The following is a 10,162-nucleotide window of genomic DNA, read 5'->3' as shown; positions in this document are numbered from 1 at the left end:
AGAAGTATGATGCTAATTTTAAACTGAAAGTTATAAACTTTGCTAAGGAAAATAATAATTGTGCTGCTGCAAGACAATATGGAGTAACAGAAAAGATGGTTCAGGACTGGAAATCAAATGAGAAAGCATTAAAGAGTATGCCAAGGGGTAAGTGTGCATTAAGAAGAGGCACCCCACACTGGCCAGAACTCGAAAAACGTGTAGCAGACATGGTGGCTCAACATCGCCAAAACGGTTATGTGGTGACACGAAATACAATACGCTTGTTTGCACTTCAGTGGGCCAAATCAAATCTGATATTGTTTTACCTTTTATTTGGTGTGTGGAAGGTGTGCGGAAGAGGGGGTAGTCTTATACGGCGAGTATATAACAAACTCTGTATTTTGAGTGGAAATGTTAGGGGGTCGTCTTATACTCCCAGTCGTCTTATACGCCGGCAAATACGGTAGTTTACTGTTTTTAAACATATATTTGCGTCTAACGTCTTTTCCTTTCTTAAGAAGTATTAATTTATTAAGTCGTTAATAGGTGCTTGTTTGCCATTTTACTTATGCTTATCTAGTGAGGAAAGTTGATGCTGCATAAATACATGTTATTTAATTTGAAAGATCTAACCTAAATCTTTAGAGTTGAGAGTCTAACAGGGTTCCCTATACACATTGGTACAGGTTTTGATATAACTATGTTATTTGAACCTGCAGTCATAAAAGCCAGATATGAATTGAATTTTGGAGTATCCGTGTGTGTGTGGCAGGATTTACCGCTTACTTTCCATCTTTATCTTCTATGTGTTTCCCACTTATTAGTTGGGACACGGCAACAAAAACAGCTTTTTCCAGATTTTCTTGCTGCATCTTGGTGTGGCCATGTGACTGAGTTCTGGCCAGTGGGTACACGTTAGGAAGTATTCCTAAAAGGAGGAGCATACCCATCCCCTTCCCTTTTAACCTTCCTGCTAGCTGAAATGTAGACACCATAGATGGAGCTTGGGCCAGCCATCTTGAAATGGGGCAGAAGCCTCATTTTGTGAATAGCAGAGAAGTAAGGTAGAGATTGCGTTCCCTCTCATGGGGACAGCAGCCTTGAATTGCCTATCTAAATTTTTAAGTGAGAAACAAACTTCTGTCTTGTTTCAGTGTTATTGTTTTGGCTTTTCTGTTGCTATAGCCTAACTGAATTCTTGTCAGTACAATATATTTTTAGCATCCTCCATAATCCTTTCCATTAGTATAGTATTTAAGATATATAATAATTCAGTAAATACATATTCAGCTGTGCTAACTTTTGCCACAGTGAAGTGATTTTTCATACTAGTGGAACTTTCTTCTAAGTCTTGTGTCAAAACTTAATATCCCAATTCCCCAATAAAATGTTAAAAAAACCCAAAAACTTAATATCTATAAAAGAAAGCAGAGGTGCTCTAGTGGAAACAAGATTGGAGGGTCTGGAATCACCCTCTCAGCCCTACCAATTTCCAGTGGGCCTCCTAAGCCACTGTTTGCAAACCACTGCTAGGAAAAGTGAAACCAAAGTCTGTTCCTGGTTTTGAAGAACACAGTCTCAAATATATGTTAAGTAATTAAGTATGCTTTTCAATTAAAAATAAAATCAAAAGACTATCTAATTCTTGTAAGAAGCAGGAAAACGCCTTAAAACCTTTATATTATTCTAAAGAAGAAAGGAAGAAACATATTTCCTAAAGAAATTATAATTTAGTGCCAAGAAGAAATACAATCTCATTTACAGAGGATGCCATTAAAATGTATACATATTTTAAGAAAGGAAAACTATTAAAATTGTAATACTCAATATATACCAATAACAAAAGATGCATACAAGTCGCGTTTGACTATTGCAATTACAAGAGGTGCTCAAAGTGGTTACCATCAGCATCTAGACACTTCTGATTATGGCGAACTACTGCTGGAGCAGCGTTGACCAAAGTGTCCACTTGTATACGTTTTTTTGGCACCCCAGTATAACTTTTTCCCTCACTACAATTAATTTTAAAGAAATAAAGCACTCAAGGTCAGAAAATCAGTAGTACAGAAGGGCTACAAAGAAATGCAAGTCTTATCACACCCTGAGTTATCCCCAGAAGCAAACATTTTTCAACTGCTTAGTTTTTTTATTTTGGGATATTTTCTTCCATACCTGTAAATAATATGCTTAATTGTGCTTACACTGTCTCTTGACTTACCAACTTTATAATTACCCATTGACTTCCTGCTATGAAAAATTAAGATTTAACTCAGCACCCCCTGCCCAATATACAGAGGGTGCCAAAAAAATGTATACACATTTTAAGACAGGAAAAAAACTGTTAAAATTGTAATACTCAATATATACTGATAACAAAAGATAAATACTGGGTTGTCGGAAAACTCATGATGCATTTTTTGCAATGAAAAACATAGAAAAAAATATGTCATGACTTTTCCGACAACCCAATACAAGTCACATTTGACTTCTGCAATTACAAGAGGTGCTCAAAGTGGTTACCATCAGCATAATTTTAGTACAGTTTTTTCCTTTCTTAAAATGTGTATGCATTTTTTTGGCACCCTCTATATATAGTTTGAGCCCTATTTTTTTGTCCAATTGGTTGTAATATTAAAGGCTTAACATAAACCTCCAATTTTTAGTTCATTAGTTATCTGTGTAACAGTTAATTTCCTCTTAGTAATTTGTTCAACTGCAAGTAACAAAACCCTACAAATAATAGTGGCTTAAATAACAGCAAAAAAAGGGTTTGTGTGTTTTTCTATAAAGGATGTCTGAAAGTAGGCGGTTACTAAACAGTTCCTTAGAAAGCTGTTTTTTGTCCCTGTGCTCATTGCCTCAGGGTTACAAGATGATGGTCATAGCTGAAGATGACTCATCTATTTTTTGAAATTAAGTTTATTGGGGTGACATTGTTTAATAAAGTTATATAGGTTTCAAGTGTACAATTCTATAATACATCTATATATTACATTGTGTCTTCACTACCCAAAATCAAACCTTCTCTTAACCATATATTTGACCTCTTTTACCTGTTTCTATCTCCCTCCTGCCCCCTTTCCCTCTGGTAACCACTATACTGTTAAATTTCATCTGTTTTTAAGGAAGAAAGAAGAATGGTGACTCTGTTGCATCTGCTCCCTTGTATCAAAAGCAAAAAAAAAAAAAGCTTTCTTAGAAATCACAGGAGACTTTTGCTTATTACATCTCATTAGCCAAAGTGGTGTCACCCAGTGATAAAGCAGTCTGGGGCAGTAGGTTATTAAGGTAGGCACATTGCTGTCTTGAATAAAAGGGATTTTGTTAGGGAAAAAAGAAAGGGACATTGGGTAGGCATCTAGTGCTTCCCACATGCTTCTCGCGGGGCTTTCTGTAGAGGACACCAGTTGCCGTGGTGGCTAACACTCTTGGCTTCATTTCTACAATAAATAAATAGCCTTTGATCTAGACAGCTTTTTAAAGTCAACTTTTGATGCAAAGCACAACTTGGTAAGATAGTTCTGTGCGGACATGGGCTGATATATTCTTAAGTATGTATCCTTACTTTAATGTGATTGGAGGGTTGGATTTAGAATATTCAGAGCAGTGGTTCTCGTGGGCATGGCGCTAGCCCCAAGGGAGGGTGTTTTTGTAATTTGGAGAGGGGAGGGGTTGGTTAACACAATGACTGGTTATTTTAGTGGGTGGAGCCTGGGGATGCCAGGCACTTGTAGAGCATAGGACAAGATCAAAATTTGTCTTGCATTACTAATAGCTTCCATATGTCTCATGAATAGTTACATACATGAAAACCCTGTTTATACTGAGAAAGGAAAAGCAACCTCTGACAGCTGTCAGTTGGAAGTTGACCTGGCCTTAATAGCTAGGCTATGTTGTTCTCCTGTTGGACATAAATAATTTGATATAACACCAACATCTGACAAGGCCACTCTGAGCACGAGGGAGCAAGACACAGATAAGGATACTCTGTGATCATGATGGTGCATAGAAACAAGAATACTGTGCAAACCACAAAAAATGACCAAACACCCCCCGTTTCCTGGCCTACATGAGTGACTGCTGCTGCTTTACTAAACGCAGCTTTAGACCACTCTGTTCTTCCTGCCTTCTAGATTAAAATGAAGATATCCACGCATAAACTTGCTTTACTTTCTGAAAGCACCCAATCCAGACTAAAACTGTGATTCATGGGACCCTTCTTGAAATCACATAACAGTCCCCAATTCTATAATAAGCCTGCCCAGCACCCTTATACTGAGATGCCCTATGGTGTGTGGTCTCCCTTGTGCGAAAAGCACTAATAGAAACAACTTCATTCAACCATAGGTCTGTTCCTCATGGTCTCCAGCTGGTGAGCATAGACAATTATCTGAGCCTAGACTTTTAGTCCCATTTTACACACAAAAACTCTCATGTTACATTTTTTTTGTTGTCACAGATTTGCAATACTTGACATATCCAAAAATGCAGCTATCAAGTGAGGGGAGGTTGTACTCTTTGTTCAGCACTTTACCAAGAGTTTTTCACCATTTTGAAAACTTGTTACTAGTGGCAACGTTGCTAATGGCATTTGAGTTGCAAGTCAGAACTGCTGCAGCTGCATTAGCCACATTCCCCGCAATTATATGTACGTATGCAAGCATCTGACTAGTTTATTGTGTCTTCAGTAGTTGTGGCTATTTATGTTTATATTAAATTACATATTTCCATAAGTTGCTTTCTTTTATTTCTCCTTTACATTATAGTTAGATGTACAGATTTTAAAAATGCCTGAGGTAAGTTACATTGTCCGTCCATCTGTAAGTTTTTTAAAATACTAGGGCGTTTAAAATATTTGTAAAAAAAAGTGGCTGTGGGTCTGAAGGCATGAGAAACACTGGTCCGCAGTAATTGATCGACAGTCTGTCCCTTAGACCCTCTTCACTCAGGTGGAGCTGGAAAGCAAGTAGATTTGAGCTTGTACTCTGGTGTTCTAATAATATTCTATGTTCTTACTGAAAGTGGATGCCATAGACTTTGGGAACTAGTGCCGACATTCTACTATGAAATTTGAGAAGCCAAGCAATTTTCTCATTTGGATGCTATATCATAGGTGGAATGTCCGATGTTCTAAGTGAATTCACTATATACTGCTTGGATTAATTTAAGAGAAATCCTTGCATCTCACTTCTACTAAAAGACATCCTGGAGAAACATTTTGAGAATGGTGGAATAAGGATCTCCAAAGATCTGATCTTCCATAAAGGCAATGAGAACACTGGAAAAAATTGTCAAAATCAACTTTTTCATACTCCAGAAATTAACCAAAGGATTGCAACAATCTGAGGAACATGTATTCAAGAAAAATGGTTAAATCTAAGAACAGCAACTTTGTGGTGTTTTAACTTATCCTGATCCCACCCCCCTTCTCCCCAGCTCTGTGATAGCCTTGAAAACCAACAAAATTGAACTACAGTGGCTGTGAAAACCAGCAGCTTAGCAGCCACTGAAATAGTTTGGAGTTCCCCCAAATAGGTTTGAAGTTATACAAGAAGCCCCATCCTCAGAGAATCATCACTATTTGATTTTGTGATAATAGTAGCTACATGAAAGTAGCAGCTAAACTGGTAGCTTTCTAGAAAAGGACCAATCATAGGGTTTATCTTTATATAACCTGACTCAGTGAGAAAAGTCCTATCCCCAGGTTGTTTGTTGGAAACAATCAGTGGCAATTGTTTAAATAGTATAGCTGCCCAATATGGTGATACCAGTTGAGGTAAATAAGAGACTGGTTAAAAAAAACTTGAAAATATGGAAAGTAAGATGTCTATAAGAGGCTTTAAAAAGCCCCCAACATATTCCTGGGGATGTAGAAAGGCACATGCATGTGCAGGGTTTGCTTGCCCAGGAAAACACCTGAAGGCCCTGATCTCAGCTCTGGGTAACGTTGAGGCTCTGCATAAACAGGAAATAAAGGGTCAGGCAGAGTTATAAACTGTTGGAGTCTCAAGCCCTTCAGCAAAGGGTGGGAGACATTGTTTCAGGCATTTAAGGCAATTCCTAATTATTAGCTGAAGACTAAGCTGAGTAGAGATTTTAGTGGCTACACATGGCAAGGAATAGCCTTTACAGAATTAGTTCAGGAGAGTCATTAAAAACACAAACAAACAAACAAAAAAACCCCTGCAAAACACCAACCTTAAAGGGAGGGGGCAGCAAATCTGATTGCCAGGGTTGCCACTTTATGTTTTTAAATTGTCTAGTTCTCAACAGAAAGTTATGAATACTGTGGTACATCCAGACAATGGAATATTACTGAGCACTGAAAAGAAATAAGCTATGAATACCTGAAAAGAAATGGAAGAAACTTAAATGCATATTACTAAGTGAAAGGAGCCAATCTGAAAAAGCTACGTATTGTATAATTTCAACAATGTGACATTCTGGAAAAGGCAAAACTATGGAGACAGTAAAACTTATCAGTGGTTGGTGAGAATTGGGGTTGAGGGAAGGATGAAAAGGTAAAGTACAGAGGATTTTTAGGTCAGTGAAAATATTCTGTATGATACTATAATGATGGATACATGTCATTATACATTTGTCCAAACTCAATAGAATATACAACACCAAGGGCAAACCCTAAGGTAAAATATGGACATAGATGTGTCAATGTAGGGTCATTGATCGTAACAAATGTGGGGAATGATACGGGGAGGCTATGCATGTGTATGGGAGTGTATCTTTGTATTTTCCTCTCAATTTTGCTGTAAATCTAAAACTTCTCTAAAAAATAGTCTTAAAATAATCACCCAAAGAGATCTCAAATCAGTAGTCTAATCTCCCACCTTAGGAAACTAGAAAAAGAAGAGCAAAGTAAACCCAAAGTAAATAGAAGGAAAGAACTGACTAGGACAAAAAGACTAAAATGACTAAAATCAGGAATGAAAGGGGGGCTGGTATCACTACTGAGAAAAAACAATCCTTACTGAATACGTCTGTAAAGTGAATGGTTGTCCCAATAGAATAGAAACCATTTTATACCTATTTGTAGTGTTAACATTTTGTAATATAAACATTCAAAGATTGTGCTTTCTCCAAAAAGTGCTTTACATGACTTATTTCATCCTCACAACATTCTTAGAATGCAGGAGGTGTTATATGTAGGAAAATGTAATCATGAAGAACTGTGTTTGAGTCAGGCCGAGTTGGGTTGTGGATCCAGTTCTATGTCTTGGTTTTGACATTGAACAAGCCACTTACCCATTTTTACAGATGAGCTAGTAAACCGAGAGTCATAAGTAAGATTACCTACCCCCTTTTTTGGGGGGTGGGGGGAAAAAAGGGATTCATAAGGATTAAATGAGATAATTCATATAAAATATCCAGCATAGTTCCAAGCACGTGGTAAGCGCTTGATAATGGTAATTTATTCAGAAAGGGAAACAGAATTGCTTAGCTAGCTAAAGTTAGCGCCCTCAGGAAATCTAACCCCTAGTTGAGTGGCTTGTCTTGTAATTTAGATTCACAGCCAATATATGGCATGGAGAATTCAAATGGAACAAAGCAGCCGGTTGCAGGAAAAAATGCTGGTTCTTTTTTATATTTTATTTTGCTTAGAACAAGTTAGAGATCATAAGATTATGAGTCTGTAACTTGCTATAGTGTTTATATTTAAAACATCCTGTTACTTATTGTTTTCAGAGTTATTGAAATCCAACAATGCTATGGATCAGTCTTGATACTTGTAAACATTTCTTTTAGGATGTTGCCTTTCCTTGCATGCCCTTTCCTCTTTTTGCTTGTTACTTGCACGTCCTCCATGAGATGGCAGTACACTAACATAAAGTATAAATGAAACATCCATATAGAAACACCTATTTACTTGGTCTAATGGGAAATGATGGTTTTCCTGGAAAATTAGCCTGTGAGTTAAGACTAAATGCATGTTTTCTGTTGGACAATTAATTAAAATCAGTGCTGATGAACAGATGCTGAATGAATAAGTAGAATAATATATAGTACCTACAATGTATCAGACACTGAGATAGGTACTACAGACGAGAGATGCAGGAACTATCTGATATGTGCCTGCCTTCCTCATATCGTCAAACACACCCACCCCCATTGAACAAATGAGAACTCTGAGGATTAGAAGGTCAGTAGCTTTCCCAGGGTCGTACAACTAGAGATGTGAAGCCAGGACTTGGCAATGGTGGGGGAAGAAGCCAACTTTGAATTTCAGATATGTTGGATTTGAAGCCAAGGTTTGCATTCTAGTACCAGAATGTGATGGAAACCTGGAATTCTACTTTAGAATTGGGTCAAAGGTATAAATTTGAGAGGCATCTCTGCAGAACAGAGTTGAAGCTGTAACATTTGTATGAGGCTGTCTATGCAAAAGTGTCAAAGGACCCAACAGGTGAAGTGTAATCCCCAAGGAGCAAGGCGATAGGGCAGAGGGTTAAGAGTACACGCACTGGAGGTGGATAGACCTGAGTGTAAATCCTGCCTTCATATTTGCTGGCTGTGTGTTCTTGGGTAAGATACTTAACCTCTTTGACCCTTTGCAATGACCCTATGAGGGAGATACTATCTCCATTTACAGATGGAGAAACTGAAGCTTGGAGAATATAGGAGTTGACCCAATTCCTAAATGCATCACAGTGCATCTACTACATGATGGATCCAAGATTCAAATTTGGAGAGTCCGACTTAGGCTTACATTGCTAAGTACCACATACGATGCTTCTCCAATCATGGTACTTAGGACACTGCCTAGCAATTCCTTGTGTGTGAGTCTCCTTGTGTCAGTCAGGGTTCTCCAGAGAAACAGAAAAAGTAGGAGAGAGAAATTATCATCTATATACCAGTAGGATATATTCCTTGAAATAAATCTTTTTATATATGCATTTGTATACCTAGTATGCATGCACACACATCCACAGATTTATTTCAGGGAATTGGCTTATGCGACTGGGAGGTGGCAAGTCCTGTTCAGTAGTGGGACAGCAGGCTGGGACTCAGGCAGGAGCTCATGTTGCAGTCTCTAAGCTGACTTTCATTTTCCCCAGGGAACTCAGTTTTGCCCTTAAGGCCTTTTAATTGGCTTAGACCCACCCACATTATCTAGGGTAATCACTTTTACTTTAAGTCAACAGCTGTAGATGTTAACCACATCCACAAAATACCTGCCCAGCAACACCTAGATTACCATTTGGTTAAATAACTGGATACCATAGCCTAGCCAAGTTGACACATAAAGCTAACCGTCACACTCCTCCAGGTGTCTGTGGTCTCTGTGACCGTGGGAAGCCTAGCTTTCCTCTTTGCCTTTATATTCCCAGTGCATAGCCCAACGCCAGGCACCAGGTGGCACTCAGACATTTATTGAGTGTGTACCCATTCTCTAATAGCCCAGAGAATGTGAGCATAATGATCCTGTTTTCAACTGTAGACTGGGGCTAGGCTGCAGACTTTCAGTGTTCTTGAATCACACATTACTTTCTTTGGGGCCCGTGGATGGGAGCGGGAGATGATAAAGATGAAGCAACAAATGGTCATTGCCAGCTGGGGCCATGGGCAGTGCTGCCACCCCCAAGAGCTTAGTAGGGGTCTTTGTAGGACATGGTGCATATGCTGTGTTTGTTTTTAGGTTTCTGCTGGCTCCTGTTTTTAGCTCTGGATGCTATAATATTGGGTGGTCGGAAAAGTCATGACGTATTTTTTCTATGTTTTTCATTGCAAAAATGCATCATGACTTTTCCGACAACCCAATATTTGCAACTTTGTCTCTTGAGATGAAGGCACAAAGGTTTTGAAGAAGCAAAACCTGCTGAGGTTAGATAAGAGTGAAGAACTGTGGATCTGTGAGTGCCTACGGTCACTGAAAGACCAGCCCTAGGAGCATCCTTCTGGGGCCTGGCAGCCCCTTCTGAGAAAATACAGAGACGGGGTAGTGGACGCTGCCCTGTGGTGAAAGCATCTACCAAGAATTAGGCTCAAAATGTACTCCTTTGGGGAGCCTTGTTGAGCATCTGATCTATACCTCCCTCCACTTCAAATAAAATGGTGTCACTTCCTACGTGATGAGAAGCATCTGGGAACACTCACTATCTTTTTTCCCCTCTCCTCTGTCTAGGATCACATCATGCTGCCTCCTAGAATTCTGCCTCTCACCCCT

Source organism: Hipposideros armiger, unplaced genomic scaffold (genome assembly GCF_001890085.2).
Source record: "Hipposideros armiger isolate ML-2016 unplaced genomic scaffold, ASM189008v1 scaffold_61, whole genome shotgun sequence".
Classification (NCBI taxonomy): Eukaryota; Metazoa; Chordata; class Mammalia; order Chiroptera; family Hipposideridae; genus Hipposideros; species Hipposideros armiger.
The sequence above is the reverse complement of the archived record's forward strand: the minus strand, read 5'-3'. Positions refer to the sequence as shown.